Source organism: Enhydra lutris, unplaced genomic scaffold (assembly GCF_002288905.1).
Source record: "Enhydra lutris kenyoni isolate GAN:26980312 unplaced genomic scaffold, ASM228890v2 scaffoldscaffold38, whole genome shotgun sequence".
Taxonomy (NCBI): Eukaryota; Metazoa; Chordata; class Mammalia; order Carnivora; family Mustelidae; genus Enhydra; species Enhydra lutris.
In genome coordinates this window covers 10,065,075-10,087,897 of record NW_019154122.1, presented here as the reverse complement: position 1 = coordinate 10,087,897, position 22,823 = coordinate 10,065,075, and positions in this window count along the sequence as shown.

Below are 22,823 nucleotides of genomic sequence, written 5' to 3'. Positions count from 1 at the left end.
CCTTTAAAGAGTGTCATTGCATCGTTTTTTAAAAGTAGCTGTTACTAATGGGTTGCGTGAGAGAGTTAGTCATGTGGACATCCAGAGGAAGAAGGTTTCAGGCAAAGGGAGCAGCCAGAGCAAGGGACCTAAGCAGAAGCCTCCCGTGTTGTGTAGGGAACAGTGCCTGGAACAGACAACCTTAGCAGAGTGAGCGTAAGGGAGAGCGAGAGGAGATGTGGCCTGAGCAAAAGGCTTCAGCTTCTCTGTATGTCTTCATATAGGGGTACACTCTCCATGTTCCTCTGACTGTTGTCAGCAAGTTTGGCTCAGCAAAGGACAGCAGTCGGGTCATGGAAGGGGGATGGTGGAGAGCTACATGCCCACCCTAGACACCAGCACCTTCTTTCCTGGGCTCCACCGGAAAGAATCCTGGGGTGCTGGGTCCCCGTAGACCTTCCCTAGGTCATAACTGTGATGGAGCTGCAGGTGGGCCCAGGAGGCCTTTCGGGAAGAAATGCAGGATGGAGCATTGGACCAGAAACTAGACGAATAGATCTGGGTTCACATCCCAACTTCTCCACTTTTATTTGTGGATTACTTAACCTGTCCAAGCCCCAGTTTTACCACCTGCCAAAGTGGGGATTGCTATGATAGTTGTTGTTGGAATACAGCGCATCTGTTGGAGGGAAATGAACGTGCTGCCTTCAGACAAGCCCCTCAGTGGCAGAACCAAGGGTAGAGCTCAGTCGGCCCCCCTCCATGTTCCTCTGTGCCTTCCCGCCTCTCCTGGGCTCCCCAGACTTACAGGGAAGACCAAGGGAAGCTTATAAAGTATTCGAAAGGGGCTGGCAGATGGTCAAGTGCTGTATAAATGTACGTTGTCATTGTTATTACAGATGGGACTTGGGGTTCATGTCTGAGATGACCCTGGCCTCTAGTGCCTCAAGATTGTCCACATCAGTCGGCAGTGGCCTTTGAACGACAGCTGAACATTCTGTCGCTGAAGGTCACAGAGGAACTCAGCCAAGACGGGCATGGTTAATAGATTCTATCATCCTGTTTTGCACTTAAAACTATTATTTACACACGATGGCTTAGCAATGGCTGCCACATACACATTTTGCTAATTGATTTATGTGAACCTCCCACACTTGCTGTTGATCAATGGAAGCAGCTCTGTATTATCTCCTCCTTGGAGACCTAGAACAGACCTCACGCGGCTGCGCTTGGCACACTGGATGACCTCTCCCGGCCTCTGTTGCACGGGGGAAAGGAGCACTGATAACTGCGGATCATCTAGATTTTTCTACATTGTCATGTGTGCCTGTTTCCAATCAATCTAGAGAGAGAAGCGTGCCCTGAGAATCTATTTCAACATCACACTGTTGGCAACCGTTCTGACATGCATATCACCCGTAGGCTGGGGATTTTTATGTAAACGTCAGTAAATCTTACTTGGGTAATAAATTCAGATGGCCGGACTTGGTGGAAAAGTATGTGTATCTGAGAGGAGGGGGGAGAGAGGGAGAGAGAGACTTCTGCCTGTGATATTTGAACTGGAGAGATTTCATATTTACCTGGCTCAGGCAATAAACCCAAACCTGCCCAAATCATTTTCACCAAATGTGAATGCCCAGAAATAGCACTCACACCTGACCTTTCCCATTTGAAAACAGCTGACTCTAGAGCAGTAAATTGAAGCACATGGAGAAGAAAGGGGCCAGCCAGAGCCAGATGGAAGGAGCCCAGTGTGGAGCCTTCAGAGCCCCAGTGGCTGGGGGGGGGGGGGGGGGGGGGGGTCCTCCTTCCAGCAACCTGAGTGGACTTAAAGATCTGGGTGAGGTTCCCAAGGGTCCTCCAGGGAGCCGGTCTGTTCTCATTCACTTTAGATACTCTCCTGAGATATGGGGAATTTGTGCAGTTGATAGGAAAATCTAATTACATTTTTAAAGTATAGTGGGAAGCTATGTTTTATTTTATTTAGAATGATTTTTGTATGTGCATATAGTTAAGCATCAAATAATGCTAGAAAGCTTCAAACAAAACCCGATTCCCTGGTGGTCTCTGCACCCCCCCCATCCACCCTGCTTCCAGAAGCAACCACCTCTCTACTCTTTTTGCTTTTTCTTCTGTATTTGCGTTCATATTTTTTTTTTTAGAGAGCGAGTGAGCGAGCGTACTAGTGAATGGTGGGGGTGAGGTAGAGGGAGAGAGAGAGAATCTTAGCTAGGCTCCATGCCTAGTGCAGAGCCCAATGCGGGTCTTGATCTCACAACCCCGAGATCATGACCTGAACTGAAATCAAGAGTTGGACACTCGACTGACTGAGCCACCCAGGCACCCCTTGCTTCCATATTTCTGAATGATATCTGTGTACTGTCTCCTGAATGATCAGTTTTGGACATTGTCTGTTGCTTCTGTGCCATCACTCCCTCCCCTTCTCCTTGTCCCCGGATGGTGTGATGCCACATCTTGGAAGTTGTGTTGGTTGTTGGCAGCGGAGTCAGGGACTTTGGTAGCATTGTTCTTCTACGGTTGTTTTCTTTCTGCTCAGCCTACTAATAAAATCTTCATTCTCCTATTTCTTGGAGTTCTTTTAAATCTCCCTATAATTGTCGACAGCTTATGACATGCCCCTCAATACAGTTTCCACTTTTTTAGACCTCTCAGATGATCCATCAGGCCCGTATTTTTCCTCCTTGATACCTCCTTTGATCCTCACACCAACCTTCTGAGGATGGCCCTCCTACTGTCCCCATTTTACAGATGAGAAAACTGATGCCCGTAGGGTCTGGCGACTTGCCTGAGGTGATACAGTGAAGAAGAGGCAGAACCAGTGTTTTGGCTATCTGTGATGTAGAGCAGACCTCCCCAGAACTCCAGGGCTCAGACACGGCATCTGTTACAATGCCTCACAATTGCTGGGCTTCTGGCTCAGCTGGGTGGTTGTCACCCTCTGATGGGGTTGGCCCCAGTGGTGGCTGGAGCTGGAGTCACTGGAAGGCTCAACTGGGGCGGGCATCCAGATGGCTTCTTTATACACATGTTTGCCCTCTCCACATTCCCTGCCTGCCATGTACATGTGTCTCTCTCTCCAGCAGAGAAGCCTGGGCTGCCCCTGTGGTGCTCTGGGTTCCTAGAGGCAGGGTGTGGCACAGCATGACTCCTGTCACATTCAGTGTGGTCTGAGGGTCTACAGAGATGGAGGGCTGGGAGAGCCATGGAGCAGTGCCACAGGAGAGCCTGTGGGGTGGGCAGTGCTACCGCCACTGTCCTTGGAGATACAGCTTCCCACAGTCAGGATCCAGTCCTTGGAAGTCTGCTGGCCGCCATGTAAGACTGTGTGTCTGCTGGCACAGCTTTAGTCTTATGGTTGTCAAAGCCTTAAAAAGTAGGCTCAGTAAGGATCAGCTAAGCTGGTGGTTTTCAAAATCATTAAAAACACTGTTGCACCCTTGCCTCAACGGGTAACTTAAGAGGCAGTGAAGAGTAGAGTGAAGAAATGAAAGGCCCAGGCTGTGGAAACTCACTCCTGTCCTTCCTTCCAAGCCACGGGACCTCAGACGGGTGAGCTCACTTTCATGTGGCTCAGTTTTCTTTTCTGTAGAATGGAAATGATGATCGTACTGATGCTAACCACAGGCTCCTGATGAGGACTGAGGCGTTCCTGAATGTGGGTGCCGTGGATAGTGACTGGCATGGAGTGCGAGCTCAGTGAAGGACGGCTGCTAGTGTTCTTACTACTCTTGCTTCTACTCCTGAGACCGACAGCATACACCGGGAGGTGCTCTGAGCAGGCAGTCTGTAACTGAGACTCCTCTCCCTCCATTCCCTGTGTGGCCTCTGAGGTAGACAAATATACTCTCCATGAGGCCATGTTGGGGATTAGAGCAGGTGCGGGTTCTCAGCAGCTCCTCCTACTGAGGTACTTCCCCTCCCTCTACATCTGGGCTCACCTGAGGGACTCGTTTGACAAGAGAATGAAACAGAAGTGATACTGTGGGAAGTCAGAAGAAGACTTGGAGCTTCTTCCCCGGGGAGCTTGAACTGAATGCTCTGGGGATATCCAGCCACCATAGAGGAAACCCACCTACCCCGAGACTGTCTTGCCATGAGAAGCCCATACCACGCAGGTCCTGGAAGATGAGATGCCATGTGGGAAGAGAAAAGCCAAGGGGCCAGACATAGAGTTGACAGAGCCGTCTTGGCAGTGGACTTTCCAACAGCAGCCACCTTAGCCGACACCACAGTGATCAGACGTGAACCTGCCGGCAGAGCCCTTCCTGAATTCCTGACCTGCAAAATTGTGAGCCAAAGTAAAGGGCTGTTTTCAGCCGCTAAGTCTTGGGGTACTTAGTAACACTGCTGCAGGTAACTCAGACAGGAGATGTACCCAACAGGTGAACGTTTACATGGAAAGGTGCTAGCCCATGGAGGAGAAGCAACCCACAGGGTCCCTCACTCACTGAGGACAGTTTGGTGTGAGAGTTAGAAACAGGGACCTTGGACTCTGCAGTCCAGGATCCTGAGCTGAAGTCCCAGATCCAACACTTGCTGTTTGAGAAGATTCTTAATCTTAAACGTCCTAATTCCAGTGTAAGAATGAAATGAAATATTTGCAAATGATTATCACATAGTAAACACTCAGTAAACGTCTGCGGTATTGTCACCAGTGATAACTGACAGCAGATCAGAAACGATGTTCACTGGTTCTGAGCTCACGCATTTCCGGGGAGCCAGTCAACATGGTGCGCATGTGTGTGAGTGCACACGTGCTCGTGTGTGTATGTGAGTAGAGAGGTTTCCATCCAGGCTGTTTTACTTCGTAGTTTGCATCTCCATAAGCAGATTATTGATCCCTGAGCCTCAGTTTCTTCATCTGTAGAATGGGCATAATAACATCAGAGATGCTGTACAGATAAACTATGGCTTCTACTATTTTCCTACCCACAAGTGGTTATGATAGGAAATGGTGGGAAAAGACAGGAAGACACCATCAAAAGAGAACTTGGAAATCTCACCTTAGAGTGCAGAGAATAGACAAGGTCTGTTTGGCTGGATTCTTCCATTTCTAGAGGAGCACTTTTTATGTGAAATCTCCAAAAGATTAGTTTCAATTATCTCATTGGAAATCACCAGCAGTTTGATCAAAAATTTAATAGGAATCATGGACGGTGGTTCATCTAATGATGACTAGGCGGTGACAGCATCTGTTACAGGTTCACCGAGAACCATTTTCAACATGACACACTCTTCTCACCAAATGAAAAATTAATTTAAATCCCCATCCCAGATGTAGCCAGAGCAAACATTCCTAGAGCCAAAAAATGGGGAAAATACATCCTAAATACGTACAGGGATGGTGCCCTTGTCATTTTATATTCCTGTCTGCTGTTGAACATTTGGGCCGGACTAGATAAACATATATTTTATGTATTACTAAATTATCGCCCCCCAACCCCCCCATAAAAAGAAGGAAGGAAGAAGGCAGAGAGTGTATGTGTGCAATCCAAGTACATTCCAGTATCACACCTTGTTTGCTGGCTTTTGACACAAAACAGAAGTCATTTTTCCTCCTGCTTGGAATTTTGCTTTCAGAGATGATTGAAAACAGCTGCACGGGTCCGACCTACTGAGTGGACCCCCAGACGGTCTCCCTGCGTTGTTATGACAGTAAATGGTGGAGGTTTAATGAGCAAGATGCACGTGGCCAGTGTCCAGGACCAGCCATGCTTATCTTCCTCACTTACAGTCACGGAGTTTCCTAGGATGAAGGTGTGGTCCGGGTCTAGGCCCTGGCCCTTGCTCGTCTCGGGGTCACCTGGCCACCAGCCCTGTGTTTTGTGATTGGCAGCCTCTGAATTTCCAAATTAATTCCTGCGCAAATAGTAGCCAAGGCAGCCCTTTTGCTGGAATGTTCATTCTGTCAGAGAAGGGTGATCTGAAATATTCTGGTAGTCTCTTGGCATGCACCTGGCTTGGGGCTGGGGCAGCTGGGGCACTTGTATGAACCTCTGAACCGAAGAATAGTCTGTCTGGTGGGTGCATCTTATTTGTACCCTTGTCCATCCATCTGTCCATTCACCTATCCATCCATCCATTTCCCATCTGTCCCTCCTAAACTCTTTGTCTGGAAGCAGAACTGATGGAATTGGACACTGAAGACTGGTGCTTTGACCTGGTAGACATTTGGGTGGGAGGCACGGACGCCTCTTCTTGTCCCCATTGCTGGCTCCTGGAGCGCCTCAGTAGAACCCTAAGCTTTGAGGAGCATTTTGAGATCCACTGCTCTTGGCCTTTTGCCTCATCCTCAGCTTTCATTCCCAATTTTATTCTCAAATATCCATCTAGGTCCTTCTCAGACCCCAGCCATGTCCAGGAGCCCACTGAATAGTGTCCCTCGGGTATCGCCATAGCTACTCAAGCGCAACACTTCACACGGGACCTGTCGCCTTCAGACCTCACTCCAAACAAGCACTCCCTCTTCTATGTGTAATTAATGGTACCACTCTTTACCTGTTTGTCCAAGCCTGAAATTCAGACTGGTTCCTTACAGTATTTCTGCTTCTCCTAAAGAAAAGGGTTAAAAATGCTGGATCCCGAGCTCCATGAAGGGACTAGGATTCATATCTCATGTGACTGTATCTCATGGGGACCTCTCTGGCCCAGTGGCTAAGGGTTTGGGTCTGGAGCCGGCTCTACCAGTCTCTAGCTGTGTGATTTGTGCAAATTCCTTAACCTCTCTTTGACTTGTTTTGCTCAGCCACAAAGTGAGAGACCACCTATCTTCTTGGGTTTTGAGGATTAAATAGTATAGTGTTTGCAAAGCCTTTGGCATGGTGTTGAGCATGGTGGAAATGCTTGGTGAATGCTGGCCGTCCCCTTCTCATCCACTCCCAGTCAGCACTTCTGGCCAAATGTGTCTCAGCATTTTTTTGACTCATCTCTTCCTCTCCATGCCTACCACAGTGTCTTGTTTCAGGCCCCCATACCCTCCTTGTCTAGATCATTTAACAGCATCCTGCTCTGGGTAGCCAAACTGATTTCTCTATAATACATTATTTGACCACCTCCCCTCCTACTTCCTGTTTAAAACCCTTCCATGGTGACACATTATCTACTGGGAAAACTCTACCTCCTTGGCAAGGAGTATTAGGTTGTCCACAAATACCTGTGTACCCTCTCCAGCCTCAGATCTCATACTTCATGTCCTCCCTCTCCCTTCTTTTCTCCCTCCCTCCCTCCTTTCCCTTACCCCTTCCTTCCTTCCCTCCATTCCTCCCTTCCTCTTCTCATCTTCTGTTTTTCTTCTCTCCCTCCCTCTCTCCCTCCTTCCCTCCCTCCTTCCCTTCCTTTTCCCTCTCTCTCCTTTCCTCCCTCCCTCCCTTCTATCCTTTCTCTTTCTTCCCTCTCTCCCTTCCTTCCCTCCCCTTTTTTATCCCTTCCCTTTTTTCTCTCTTTCCCTTCCTCCTGTCCTTCTTTCTCTAGCTCAGCTGAGGTTTACTAAAGACTCCTGTGTCAGGGGGCTCTGCCTAGCACTGGAGTGTAAAGATGAGGGAAGACAGTTCACCTGCCCTCAGGGAGCTCCCATGACAGACAGACAAGAAGCCAGACATTGATTAGGGAATTAAGGAAAGAGCATCCAACTGCCAGCTGGGACAGTGCTGCCGGAGGGGCCTCAAATGTGGGGGTTATTTGAACTGGTCAAGGAGATCAGGCCCAGTATCCTGGAAGAATGTGTGACTCTCTGCCTTGACTGAGGGGTTAACCAGGCAAAAGCGCAGAGGAAGGGGCTGTGTGTGTGTGTGTGTGTGCGCGCGTGCGTGCTTGCACTGTGATTTGAAGTACTGACTACTTTTCTGAAGTTCAGACAACACCTTAGTGAGGCCTCCCGAACTCAGCTCAGCCTTCTCTTTCCCCACTAAGGTTGCAGCCAGCCTTGTGGGCAGGTCTGCCCCTGTGACAGTACAGAGGGGCAGGCCTGTCCTCTGCAACCCTCCCTTCACCTTCACAGCCCTGGCCCACCCCCACAACCTCAGAATGAAGCAGGAGATTGAGAGCATTGTCTGGAAAATCCATAACCCGATATTACAACAAACAAACCTTATTTGGTTGAAACTATTTCCAAAGTTGTTGTGTTTTGTATATTTTGTATTTTGTTGTTGTTGTTAAAGAGAAGTAGAACCAGATGCAAGTACCATTACGACAGGGAAGGGAAGCTTCAGCTCAGCTTTGAAAACTGCACAACAGCTGGGTTTGTAGCCAGGTGAAGAGGAGGGGTCAGTGGATAGAGAATTACATCAAGGCTGAGGGCTTCTGACCACACTGACCTAACAGGTTTCTTGCTGACGGCAGGCCAAGACTGAGACCTCAAAGGTGGGGCGTGAGGAACCTGCACAGATACCGAGAGTGGGGGATGTTTGCTAAGCTGACTTCACGGGATTCCTGCCCAGACTGGTTGGGCAGGCTGAGGACAGAGCCCACAGAGGAGGCCTAGCGGAGAAGATGGCTCTGAGGAGCCTGAAGTTGGTCAAGGGGAGAGACTTTTTCAGTTTGGGTTGGGGTTTTCCTGTGCACCCACCTCTGTGCTGCCCTTAAGGGTAAAAAAGATTAAAAAAAAAAATCACTGGGAAGGGGTGTGCTTGCCTTATCTACTGCTGTGTGTTGAGTTCCCTCTTTCTCTTCAACCGAAGGATAGGACGTGTGAGAACAGCTGGTCCTTACCAGGAGCATAGTCCGTGGGACTCGGCCAAGACTTCCCTCTGCTAATCCCCACGGATGATGGGCAGCGGCCGAGTGCAGAGGCTGAGCGCAGACCCTGGCAGTGGCCGCGGTCACTGGTTGGTCAGCCTAGCCCCGAGGTTTGGACTCCACAAACCTGTCACCCCTCTGCTGGAGCGTAAGCACCCGGACTGCCGAGCCTGAATCTCCAGGTGTCCCTGCCACCCGGACCGGCACAGGGCTTCCGCCTCATTCCTGCTCCCTGGATGGGCCAGCCGGAGAGCCGAGCCCCCACGCCAGCCAGGTCCTTGACTCCGAGTGCCAGACAGGGCATTTTACGTAGGACGTCTGTGATAATTACTGACATGTTTACACATTGTGCTTTGTGCAAAGACATTAACCTTTTTGAGCCCTGTCAGCTGACCTCATCAGAATTTCAGAGCTGGGTCAGGAAAAGCAAGGATGCTGGGCAGCACGGCAATAACCAGAAGTGCTCTTGTTCATCCCATTCTGCACGGGTGGGTGGTGGCTGCTGCCATGATAGGCCACGTAGGATGCCCTCCAGGAGGGTCCCGCCGAGATTGCGTCCCGTCATGCTAACAAGCTGAATAGAAGAAGGAGAGGGTGCTGAGGTGTAAAGCCTAAGAGCAAATTCTTGGGGAGACGGCGTGTTTGCACCGTGCGCTCTGTGGGACCAGTGCTCTGGTCCTCCAGGTGCCCGGCCACTGGGAGGGGGAGGACAGCACAGGACTGTTTGTGGTCTCTTGGCTGTCTCTGCCTGAGGAGCAGAGGGGATTTGTTGGGGTTGGGGGGCAAAAGTGGGAGGGAGGCATCGGGAGATGGCCTTCTTTTCTCCAAGGAGGATGACCTATGAGCAGAGACCTGGATGAAGGCAGGGATGGTTTGTGTGTTTATCCTGGGGATCAGGAGAGCCCAGGCGTCCAGGCATCCAGCAGGTGTGGCGGCCAGTGAAATGCCCTGCATCCACCTGTGCGCTGCTGGGCCCTCCCATTCCTACCGCTTGTGGAATGCCGGTGAGGTTGGCCTGGCAGATGGGACCCAAGGATGCCCTCGTGATCCCCACCTTGTGCTGCGCGTGCTCTGGGGTATTCCCTTCCCGTGACGGAGCCTGGGCCTGGATTCTCTTTCGGTTCATCTTCAGCTGATGCTCTCGCCCAGCCACCACCCTGTTCATGGCCTGGGGAGCCAGTGCGGCAGGGAACCGGGCTCACCCAGCACAAGCCGCCGTGTCTATGCTGACTTGTTACACAGCGGTAGGTAGCGAGTGCAGTCGGAATCCCAGGCGCTGAATGCTCTTTCTGCTCGGCTCTGGGGAAACCTATCCCGTGGTGGGGAATAGAGGGCTTTAGGCACTGACCGTAACCCAGGGCTGTGTTCCGGCTTTTATGGGCCTGGGCTCTCATGCCACGGTGGGCTCCATCTTCCAAGAAAATAAAAATCTAGTAAAAACAAGTTTTATGCTCAACTCGTTGTAAAGATGGATATAATCCAGGTTGAGTTTATTATTATATACATTCATTATTGTATTTATTTTTCTTTGACTTAGAATGAGAAGATTTTCATGGGCTCCTAAAAGCGTCTGGGGTCCCCAGCACGTGCCTATGATGCCTGGTGGATACGTTGCCCCAGACTTTCCAACCTGTCAGCTGCTCTGGAATTTTTAGTAGTTCAAACAAGTGAACAAAGGTGGGAAGTTGGAGGGAGAAGAAGAAATGGAGAATATTCCATCTCAATAAGTAGTTACTAAAGCTGTCCTGTGGGTTAAATGCTGGAGCTCCTGAGGCCACAAGGATGAAGGTGGCTGGGTTCTTGACTTCTGGAACATTCTCTCGTAATTGCAGAGATGAGACAAGTCCCGGGTGACGATAAATGAGGCTCGAGATGAGAAGGGCCACGGGAGAGAGAAGAGCCTGAGACGTTCAGGAAAGGAGGACATTCTGTCCCCAGAGTTACTCATTTGTTTGCTTGGGGGTCGGTTCTTTTATTAGAAACCTGTATTGAATTCTAGGTTGTGTGTGAGAGATACAGACGCTTCTAAGAAGTGGTCCCTGCCTCCGAGAAATCCATAAGCTCGGGTAGGAGACAGATTGTTGCAATGCTGTGTGGCGAGGGGTCTGATGCGTGCCGCTCCAAAAAGGCTCTCTGGGTGGGAAAACCTGCTTCCAGCGCACATTTCTCAGTCTCTGCCCTGCTGACGCTGTGGGCCACATACTCCTCTGTTTTGGGGCTCGCTTAGGCTTTGTGGGATGCTTAGCAGCCTCTCCAGCTTCTGCTCTCCAGATGCCAGCAGTGTCTCCCTCCGGCCCCCGTTGTGCACTTGTCCTGCTTGAGAAGCACTGGGTTAGAACTTACAGTGGGACCTAGGGTGAGTTAGTTCGTCAGTGCTTCAGTTTCCTCATCCGTAACATAGGGACAAAATGGGACTTGTCTTGCAGGCTTGTAGCAAGAGTTAAATGAGATGATTTGTGTAAAATGCTATGAAGAGGGCGCCTGGGTGGCTCAGTGGGTTAAGCTTCTACCTTTGGCTCAGGTCATGATCCCAGGGTCCTGGGATCGAGCCCCACATCGGGCTCTCTGCTCAGCAGGGAGCCTGCTCCCCCACCTCTCTCTGCCTGCCTCTCTGCCTACTTGTGATCTCTCTCTCTCTCTGTCAAATAAATAAATAAAATCTTTAAAAAAAATAAAATAAAATGCTATGCACACTAACCAGCACATGGTGAGTACTCCGTAAACGGAAGCAGTGCTTGGCGCCATTGTGTAGGAAAGGCTGCGGCACGTGGTTTGGATTGGACCAGAGCCTGCGATTCACGGAGGCCCCGGGGATGTGATACAGGTATCAAGGGGGCTTGGGATCGAAGACACATGCACGTTGACTGGGTGAGTGACAGAAGGTCCTGGAGAGCCCTGACGACCAAAGGGAGCCATCGAGGCTTGAGTCAGGAAGTGACCGAGATCCAGAAGGTTTCTGAGCTGTGTCGAGTGGCAAGTGGAAGTTTCTCAGGCGTCCATGAGGGGAGGCCCGTGTGCCACCATTGTATCATCAGAGAGTGGGTTTATGTATCATTAAAGAGTGGGTTTAGCTAACAGCTCCCTGGGAACCTAACCCACTCAGGGTCCCCCCAGCTACGAGCTGTGGCTCCCGAGCCGGTAGACTTGGAGTTCTGCCAAGGGTGGGATGACTTGGAGTGGGGGAGCCTCGCACTGCTCCTTGGCCTGCCAGTCTCCTCGTGCACGGGACAAGGAATGCCATTGTGTGCGGCAGAAAATCAGACTCAAGGATGTGTTCCAGGCTGAACTCTACAGAGGAGAATGTTAACCCCTCATTTTCTGGAGGAAAAAATTGCTACGGAGTCTATTTCCACCCTCCCCACCTCACCCCCAGAGGCGTTATTTCCTGCCCTGTCCATCTTTCTGTCCTGATTCAGCAGGTCTGCTTTCTCTTCCCTCCACCACCCTCATCCCAGTTCATAGTTTCTACACTTTACTCAGTGACTCATAAGCTGCTTCTCCCTGACTTCAGGATCCATTTTTTTTCTCCCTAAACCGCCTCTCCTAGGAAGGCAGCTCACTTTCAGGGAGTCCTAACAGTGTGACAGCGGCTTACATACCTGTGGGAAGCTGGATTATGCCCCCTCCCCCATGCCCTCATCCTAATCCAGGGAATCTGGGAGCATGTTACCTTCCTCAACAGAAGGGGCTCTGCAGGTATGATTAAAGCTATGGTCCTTGAAATAGGAAGATTATTCTGGATTATCTGGATGGGTGTAGGATGATTCCACCCTGCAGGGTGGAAGCTGAGGGTCAGAGAGATGTGACAACAGAAGTAGAAGCCAGATTGCTTGAAGGGGGCTGCAAGCCAAGGAACGCAGGTGGCCCTTAGCAGCCGGAAAGCAAGGAAAAAAAGAACAGATTTCCCCTGGGACCGTCAAGAAAGCCCTCAGTCCTGCGAGCACCTTGATTTTAGCCCTGTAAGAGCCATCCTGGACTTCTGACCTCCAGAACGGCAAGGCAGTAAGTTTGTGCTGTTTTAAGCCCTAATATTTGTAATACTTTGTTACAGCAACAATAGGAAATGAATATATCAATCTTACCTGCTGATGAGGAGACAGAGGTTCATAGAGGTCCTGAGGTGTGTTTCCGGTCATGCAGCAGGCACATAAGGATCTGAGACACAAACAGGCCTGACTTCAAAGCCCACGTCTGCTCAAGACGCCACGGGAAGCAGGCTTTCTCAGACACCATGGGAGACCCAGACTGACTGTGGCCTTGTCCCCTGATACACTGCTAAGCTTCTCAAATATGACATGAGCAAGTGAACAAACAGAAAACACTCAGATTTGAACATCAGCTCTCCGAACTAGACAGCTGTTTCTCTAGTGGCAGAGAAGGGAACTTGCACGTTTGACATTCTTGGTAGTTTCCAGCTCTTTCATTTGGGTGTGTCTGGAATTCGGTCAAATTCATGGTGTCCACTACTGCCTGGGCCAGTTTTGTGTCCTCTGTGCTGAGGGCCCGGTCCATGGTCCTGACTCCAGTTTTGCCTTCAAATACGAGGGTATCTGCAGAATTCTTGATACCTCATAGGTGTTTAACAAATGTGCCTCCTTCCTCTGTCTGGCAAGTCTGTGTTTCCTAAAGAACCGATGGAAGAGAGCCAGGAACTTGGTAGGACCCGACTTCGATGCTGGAAGCCTGCTCCAACGATGTGCTGACAGCGAGTGGGCCCTCCGATATTTATTCCAGAACGCATGCTCCCTGCAAGCAGGGGTTTTTTTTGCTGTTTTTATTTTTCTGCTGCTCACCCAGTGCCTGGTACCTAGTACGTTCTCAGTAGATATATTTGACAAAAATCGACCACGACTAGTGCACTGGACTGAGTCCAACTTCAGGTTCTAATTTGCCACTTGCTGGCCTTTCGGCAAGTCTCTTGGCTTCTCTGAACTTCTTCAGTCCTTTCACTTGCAACAGGAAAAAAAAGGGGAGTGTTTTTGACCACCTTTTGGGATTAGGAGACAGAGCATAGGAGTAATTCCCCTAACATCTTTCATGAGCGGGATTTATGAAGAATTCCTACATGCTACATGTCACATTCTGTACTGTGTATGTCTACAGCCGTTCATTACGTTCACGCAAGAGCCATGGGGCTTGGGGAGGTGAGATGAGTTGGCCAAGATTCTATACACAGAAGTAACAGGACGTGCCGACTTCAAAGCTGAGACTTTTTTCCATCTCTCCCCCCCATTCCTCCTGCCCCCACACACTATAAATAAAGGGTGGAAAGGCTTGTATCCTGCATGGTCTTGAGAGAATCCGTGAATTGAACAGCATGTGATGGGGGCCCAGAACGATGTACCCCTAAACTTCATGTAAAGCACTACTGTCCATTTATTATTTATTCTCCTGCAGTAGGTCTGACCCTCCATGCACAAACTCGTGCTCTCAAATTTTCTGTATTCCAGCCTCGCTTTCTACTCTGGACCCTCACTCCTTCCTGGGGTCTCCTGTGCCTTGTAGATCCTATTGCCGTCCTAGTTCCCTGAGCAGTATCAAGGTATTTGGGTGGGGGGTTTCTCATCCGGTCCTCTGTCATCTGCCTGCACCATTACCTTTGCGCCTCCGTGATTTCTGGCCTCATGGACGTCCTCCAGTCCCGTGTCTTCCTGCTGCTTCCATCCTCAGTGGGGGCTGTATGAGCCCATCTTCTTCCACATGTGGCAGCTGGGCCTTGCCTCTCCTCCCTGACTCTACCCCCACTGCCCCACCAGTCTCGCTGAGAAACAGGGCTACTCTTGGCTCTAGGGACGCTCACACAGACACTTTCTCTTGTCACTCCTTCCTTCTCTCCCCAGAATCTACAGTCTGGGAAAAATCCTTTCCCGTTCCAAGTTTCTTTAAGACTTTCTGTTTTACTTCCAAATCCGCTAAGAGCTTAGGTCTTTGTGAGAACAAAACCAGGACACGGATCTGCTTCCTTCCTTCCTCTCCCGTGTGCCTTCCTGAGGGCGGTGGGCATGGGCAAGGGAAATACATACGAAGACCAGGAAGGAGAAAGTGCCTCCTTCGCTTATGTCTCCAAATCACACTCAGCCACATAACGCATCTTTGGTACACACTTTGTCTGTCTAGAGCACTGGGCTCAGTGCTGGCACATGGTAGCGAATGAGGGAGATGTGGACAATTGTGGAGGAAGAGACCTGTTAGAATCGAGGAAACACAAATCCATCCATTCTTCCGTCCAGTAAGTATTTAGGGCTCGTGGAAGAGCTGTGTGGAAATCACAGTGCGGTGTGTGCTGGGAGACATGACCAGGAGGCTGGGTGAGAAAAGGGCAAGACGGACCTCCTTTGGATAGAAAGGGCAGAAAGGGCCTCTGGTAGAGGGCGCCTGGGGGCTCACTTGGCTAAGCGACTGCCTTCAGTCCATGGACTTCAGTCCATGGTCCTGGAGTCCTGGGATCGAGTCCTGCATTGGACTCCCTGCATGGCAGGAAGTCTGCTTCTCCCCTTGACGCTCCCCCTTCTCATGCTCTCTCACTCTCTCTCTCTCTCTCTCTCTCTCAAATAAATAGATAAAACCTTAAAAAAAAAGAAAATGATGTTTAAGCGAATACTCACGGGGTGGCAAGGGGTCACCGTGCAAAGAGAGGGGTGAGCAGAACTTGCCAGGCAGCGGGATCGGCGTGTGCAAAGGCTGAGGCAGGATGAGTTTTGGAAGCACGCTGGCGTGGGCAGACACCTTGGATGGGGCTGAGGGGCTCACTCTAACACCACCCAGCTGACTGCTTCTGAAGGAAGGTGAGACAGAACCTCAGTCTCTTTAACCTGGGAATTTAGAGCATGGGGTGGGGTGAGGGTTTTGTGGTCCAATGAGAACTACCTTCTAACCTCAATATTCTGAGATGCTCTGCTCTGCCTACAGTACAGGGAGCTCAGCAGAGGTTCGTCTGCTGCAGGAGCTGGTGAAAACTGCTCTCTGGGATTCCCTCTGGGCTAACACTCCCAGCTGGTGGTTCGTCTCCGGGGGCACATCTTGCGGCAGACTTTAACTACCTTCGCCGAGTCCCAACAACCTGACTCTTCTCCCCGCTTTCCCTCTGATGGTTCAGAGGACCCAGACCCAATTTCTGGCAGTAAACCCTCAAGTCAATACCTTCCTTTCTTTCAGACGCGTTCGGTGGGAAGTCTTTGCCTCCCTCTCTCCTCCCTGACTTCTCAACATTGCCTAGAAAAAAGAAATGGTTTGTATTTCCATGATTCTGTAGGTTTTTTCTTCTTTTCTTTTGTTTTTAAGATTAAGAATTCCATGGGGGTGTCCAGGTGGTTCAGTCGGTTAAGCACCAACTCTTGATCTCAGCTCAGGTCTTGATCTCAGGGTTGTGAGTTCAAGCCCCATGTTGGGCGTCATTCTGGGCATGGAGCCTATCTAAAAAAAAAAAAAGAAAGAAAGAAAGAAAGGGAAAAAAAGATTTAGAATTCCATGTTCTTTATTTATAATGAGAACCGCAGGGATGAAAGCTCCACCTGGTTCTAGAACATTCTCTCATGACGTGGATAATGTTTCAGAGCTGTGCCAATAGGATATCCTTGTTCGGATCACATTAATTCAGGAGTTTGTGGAGAAGCAAGTTTTGCTCTGAATTCCTGTGGGGGCAGAGACAGTGTGGCTGACTTCTCTTCTTCCTCCCCACCATCCCTGGTCAGCCTGGGGCATTTGAATGACTGGCTCCTATAACTGCTGAAAGGGGGGGCTTTGTCTCTACAGACTTGGGGCAGTCCTGGCTGGAGGCTCAGCAAACAGAGGCCCTCCTCACTCTTTATCTACCTGTCCCTCTGATGTCTCTCCCATGGGGACCAGTCAGTTTTGCTCTTCACGGGGCATTATGGAAAACCTATCTGCTCTTGGCTGGAGGGGACCATTTTTGCTTGGTTTACTTTTCTTTCTTGGCTTTGTTTAAGCAGCTCAGTCTGCCAAGTGGCTGATACCATCTATAGGGCTCTTCGATGTGATTTAAAAAGCCAGAGTCCTTTTCCACCACCATCATACCCACTCTCACAGTCTGGATAACCCCTCCCTCCAGCAACCCCCTCCCCAGCTAGCTTCCTGGCAATCACTGTGCAGGTTTCTGGAGTGCTGTGTCAACTTCCAGGCAAGAGAGCCCTAACCATTCCCTCCAAATGGGCTTCGTTGAGTAGGGCCCCAGAGAGGATCGTGGGGTTCAGTTGTATGGAGACCCCTCATTTGTTTGTCCAGGCTCTCTGTGGAACCCCTTGCTGTGTTGTGAATAGAGCCGTGTGCGGGCCTTCAGGGAATGCCCTTGGGATGACCTCTGAGTGACCTGCAGACCATATCCTGCTGCCATAAAAGTAGGTGACTGCATAAGTTAGTGTCCAAGCAGGACTCATAGATGTAAGAGAAGGTGTCGTTAATAGTTATGCTGGGGAAATAGGCAGCAGCCAGGACTGTCCTGGGCGAACAGGGACATGTGGTTACCCCACATGTAAGTCACCCGAATCCTCATCAGCTCATCCCACAGGTGACCTCTGGCTTCTGCAGGTGCACTAGATTTGGAGGAAAGAGACGTGGGTTCACATCCTGTCTTTACCTTGCACTACCTTACACCTTTGACAGGTCAAGCAACTCTCATACTCTGTATAAAACTGTTCTCCTAGGGAAAAGTATGGTGGTTCCAAGATGGTAGTTGAGATTAACACTGCTGACTAGTTGCAGTGTTTGTGGCAGAGAATAACTAGGTGTAGGTGTAGGTGTAGAGGTTAACTAGTTGCCAACAAATGGGGGAGTGTAAACAGTGAATAAGACGGGGGGGCCATTATAAACCAGTGGTTATGTGCTGTAAAACCATGCCTGTGGGGTGCTGTGGAGCTTGGAGAGACACCTGCCTCCAGCTGGGGAGGGAGGCATTGTGGAGGACTTCCTGGAGAGGGAGTGATCTGTATGCTGACTGCTGAAGAATGCATAGGGGGTTTCTAGGGAGAGGGTCGGGGAGGAAAACAGGAAGAGCAAGACACACAGAAGGGGCAGCGTTGACCAAAGGCCAAGCCGCGAAAGAGCATGACATGTCTGAGGACCTGTAGGTAGTTCAGAATACCCATGGCCTTGAAGGTGGTGTTGAGGTGTCGAACATATGCAAAAAAGTGCTGGAAAGAGGCCAGGGGGCTCACATCCTGAAGGGCTTTGACTGCCCCTCAAAGAAGGTTTGGGTTTCACCCTAAAGGCAATGGGAAGCTTGGTATCTGTCCATGTCCACCTCCCCCAGCAGCAAATGGAAACCCCGCAGTGGTCAAAACCTGCCATCTGGCTTGCCAGGGGGCAGGTGCCGGCTTCACAGTGGATGTCAACAAAATGTTTACCAGGAGAATAGTGGATTGAAGGGGATTACTCAGGGGGCTGGGCACGATCTGCATTTCAGAAATGCCACTTGAATGCAGACAGGTGAATCGGTGCCCGCTGGGGACCCAGGAAGTGAGAAGTCAGGTGGCTGTCCCAGCCACGAGGAGCCAGCGTGGCAGGGGCCAGAGTGAATGGTCAGCTTCTGCGACGTGGACTTGCTAGTCTGGGGGAGAAGAACGAGTCCTGTTGTGCTCCAGAACTCACACAGGGGTCTGAGTGGTAATGGAGTTCCTCCGCCAAAGCACCTTGACTCCTCGGAAGCATCACAAACACGGTGTTGAACACACCCTACGCAGAGGTGGGGGATCTTGTCTGACAGATGAATGTAAAACCTTGTTTAGTTAGGGCGCCTGGGGGGCTCAGTCGTTAAGCATCTGCCTTTGGCTGAGGTCATGTTGCCGGGGTTCTGGGATCGAGTCCCGAATCGGGCTCCTTGCTCAGCGAGGATCCTGCTTCTCCCTCTGCCCCTCCCCCTGCTTGTGCCCTCCCCCCCATCAAATAAATAAATAAAATCCAAAAAAACAAAAAAACCCCAACAGTGTTTATTTAGTTATACTGTTAAATTGGAGGCTGGGCTCGTCTGAGGCACTGCAAGAGACTGAATTGCCTAATTGCTTAAAATCGTCACACACAGAAATGGTTTATTTGTTGATCTCTTAGTGTTTATTGAGCACCTACTGTGTGATAGCCCAGTGCTGGGAGCTGGGAAGAGGACTAAGTAAAACTGATGGAGCCTCTCTGCTCCGGACGCTGAGAGTCCAGCATGAATGAGAAACAATGAGAAACAATAACCAAAGGAGCATCCGGATCAATACGTAATTAAAAGCTGATCAGGGCTACGAGGGAATGGTTTAGGGGGCCCAGGCATCGTCTGGCAGAAAAACCAGATAGCGTTTGGAGGTGGGGACAGTGCAGGGAAGGCAACCCGGATGGCAGGACGCTTGAGCTGATGCACAGTGAATCCCCGTGACAGGGAGTCAAGATCAACTATCAGGTCCCGCCAGGTCTGTTTCCGCAAGTAGGTGAGATGTGGCTGGGGGAGGTGGTTTGCAGGCAAAGCAATTACAAAATGCTTAAGCCATATTATCTTCAGGAAATTCAATATGCACATCTTTATATTGTTATTATTTTACTTTGCTCAAGTTGCATTGTCAACTCCAAATTACTGACAGTGAATGAATGGTTTTTCATGTATTAATTCAGCCACTGTGTATTGAACTCCTGATTACCTACCATCAGCCAGAGGACCAGATGCTCGAGACTCGCAGGCATGAATAAAACATTCCTAATGTCCTAATTGGGGAGCCGTCACGTCCATCAGTGTTTCCCAAGGCGCCAGTCAGTTGTGCACCCTCTGAACACGACTTCCCCTGAAGTGACAATAAAAATAATCATAATAAAAAAAGAAATGCTGTGTAACTGCCGTCCTAATTAGCTGTGCTGCCTGCAGAAGGCCTTTAGTCCAGTGTGTGACCTCTGTTCAAAATGGAGATGAAAGAGATAGATGGGCCGATCTATCGATTGATCGATCGATGGATCAATGGGAGAGATGTTAAAAGACCAATGTGTTCCAAACTGAGACTGTCTCCTCATTACAGTTAGGTCCCGAGGGTGATTCTTCTGATAGAACCGCCGGCACCCTCTGGAACAATTGCCTTTAGAGTCGGAACTTTAACCACTGCATTCCCAGTATCGCACCATAATGTATTTAGAAGGACATTATGGTGGGACTTATGGGAGCAGTGGTCGAATGGATTGGTGCTTCTAGACTGGAGGGTTCTTTTTTTTTTTTTTAAGATTTTATTTATTTATTTGACAGACAGAGATCACAAGTAGGCAGAGAGGCAGGCAGAGAGAGAGAAGGGGAAGCAGGCTCCCTGCCGAGCCCGACGCGGGGCTCGATCCCAGGACCCTGAGATCATGACCTGAGCCAAAGGCAGAGGCTTAACCCACTGAGCCACACAGGCACCCCTAGACCAGAGGGTTTGTATATGAGGGAAGTGACAGACAAGGAGAGAGGGCCAGCTGAAGGCATATTCAGATTTTGGTTGTATGGAGGAGGCGCGGGCTGTGGTGGTGGCAGTGGTGGGAGGGTGGGGAGGATGGAGAGGGCCATCCCTCTCCTGGTGGTTGTCAGCAGGCCGACAGACCTAGTCCAAAGGAAAACTAATGTTCTTTCAAATTTGATTCTATGCTCCTGTGTTGGAGGAGGTGGAGTCCAGCTCTCTCCTCCACACCAAGAAGGCTGGGTGATTAACGTTATCTGTTAGGGCCTTTTGGAGGCAAGCAATAGAAAACAACTCTGGCTAACTTAGAATGGAATTTACTGGAAGTGTATGTGCAACATGGCAGAGTGGAGGGCAAAGTTAAGGAATGGCTTTGGGAAGGGCAAGACCATGGAGGCGTCGAGGACCCATGAAGCAGGAGCTCATAGACACTTGGGTGTGTGCAACGAGGGTGTCCATGGGGGGAGGGCATTGCCAGCTGTCACTGCCCTGGTATTCACAAGGCCAGGGGAGGCCGAGGTATCCTGATCAACAGTGACACCAGGGCTTCTCCTCGCTCCGTAAGACAATACGTTCTCCGTGGACAGTTGAAGCCCTCTTACTCAATAGGCACCATCTGCTCCATCCGCCGTATCTGGTCAGGCCAACAGGTGATCTAATTCATTCTGCCAAAACCCCTCCTTAGATCTGGGCATGAGGGATCCCTGCTCAGGGCCCAGACTGTAGAAGGCCTGTTTGTTGGAACCCCCAAAATAATGACCTTGTTTGTTTGTTTTTTGGTTTTGGTTTTGGAAGGAAGCATTTGAATGTTTGGTACGCGGCTGAGCAAAGGGGCATGATGGGCAGGAGCTGGGAAAGCTTATGGGACTCCCAAAGGCTGTGGGGCTGGGGATGCAGGCACGTGGGGGGTAAGGAGACCACCGGAGGTCCAACCGGGGAAACTGGAGGAGACATGCTCTTGTGTAGGACTGCCCACCCCTAATCCCCCGCACCTGCCTCCCTGGATAACTAGGCTGCTCCCTCCCCTTCTGCTTAGATGGTGTATTTGGGAAGTGTGTACAACTCTGGCAATCCTCAGGCAAGAGGGGGCTTGCAGACCTGGCTGCCTGGGGAGCTTGTCCAGGTCAGTCTCTGTCCCCGGTGGGCAGGTCCCATAACCCTGGGCATCCTGGCCCCTGGCCCCGCTTCTACCCTACCCTGCTTACCAGCACTCAGGCTCGCCAGTGGCCAGTGAGGAGACAGGTCAAGATGGTGGGACCCAGGGAACAGGCTGTGGGGCACAGGGTGGGAACGAGGGGACCAGGCCCTGGGTGGGTCTTGATCGTAATGTGTGTAGGGCTTCGTGTGCTACTCTTACCCCAGACTCTGTAAACGTGGCGGAGAGACCTACTCTGGGAACACACACTCTGGGTGGAATTTCCTGTAGTGTTGTAAAGAATGTTGCAAAATGCTCATGTGGGGGAGCCATTCAGTGTTACCCTCGGTTTTGATAGCGTGACAAAGCTCATGAAGACACACAATGGCAAAGGGACAGAGGGTTTGGGAGGAAATGAGCCAGGGTGAGTGTTTGCTGGCATCGTCTTGGCAGGCCCTGAAACCCCGGAGCAGAAGGCACAGGCTTTTATGTTAACACACACACACACACACACACACACACACACACACACACACAACACGTACACACATGCACACGCACGATGAGAACAGGAAGAGCAAACAGCGATTTTCGGGTAAAAGAGGCTAATGCGTTTTGAAACAGGCACTGCCAAAAAGATTGCTCGCCTTTGAAAGCTAAAAGCACGATTTGAATCTTTTGTTTTTCTTTTCCTAGCTTTCTAAGCACACATAAGCTACCGTTATTCTAAAATCCTGGGCCAAATCTGAAATGCATTAAAAAAGAAAGCCCCCAGAGGAACACTGCTTCAAATAGCGCGTAAAAGCGATTGTCTGATCTCCCAATTACTTCTGCAGGTTCCAGCCCGAGTACCTAATCCACACCGCTCTCAACTTGTTTGAGAATCAATACTTAAGGGGTGGGCTTGGCATTTCCCTGGCGGTCTGTGGTTCTGCTGCAGACACACTGACATCCTAGTGACTTCCCTCTAAGGAGGAAGGCCGAGGGGCATCGAGTCCCCTCATTCCTGCCCCTGGGAAGGTTGGGGTCTTCTGTGCAGTGACGATGGGATTTGCTTTCCTTTTCCAGGCAGGAGAACAAGCTGTGAGTTTTATGGTTAGAACGAGGTTTGGTCCCTGAGCCATCAGAAAAACCCTGTATGCGTAAGGGCCCTGCGGTGTGGTCTTCAAGTTCACCCTTCCACACCCCCCAGCCCCCACCAGGTGCAGGAAGCTGGCAGGGCTGCCAGGCTCTGGGTAAATAGAGGGAGTAGTAAATGCTTCATGCTTTCTCCAGGACTCCTAATGGGTCTTTAACCTACAGGTGGGTAGATTTCAGACCAGCTTCTGACCAGCGCACAGAAATGCTTTAGGAATCAGGCACAGAAACAGTGGAGAACCCGATCCGGTAAGCTCAGTATAGCCCTTGCTTTCTGTCCTTATGGGTTCCAACCTGAACCTGGCATCCGTTTTGCTCCTTGGTGAAAGAAACAATTACTCTGACTCAGCTTCAATGTCATTTGCTCTGAAACACCTGCCTTGACTGTCCTGTCTTGGGGAGCCCCCCTCTGA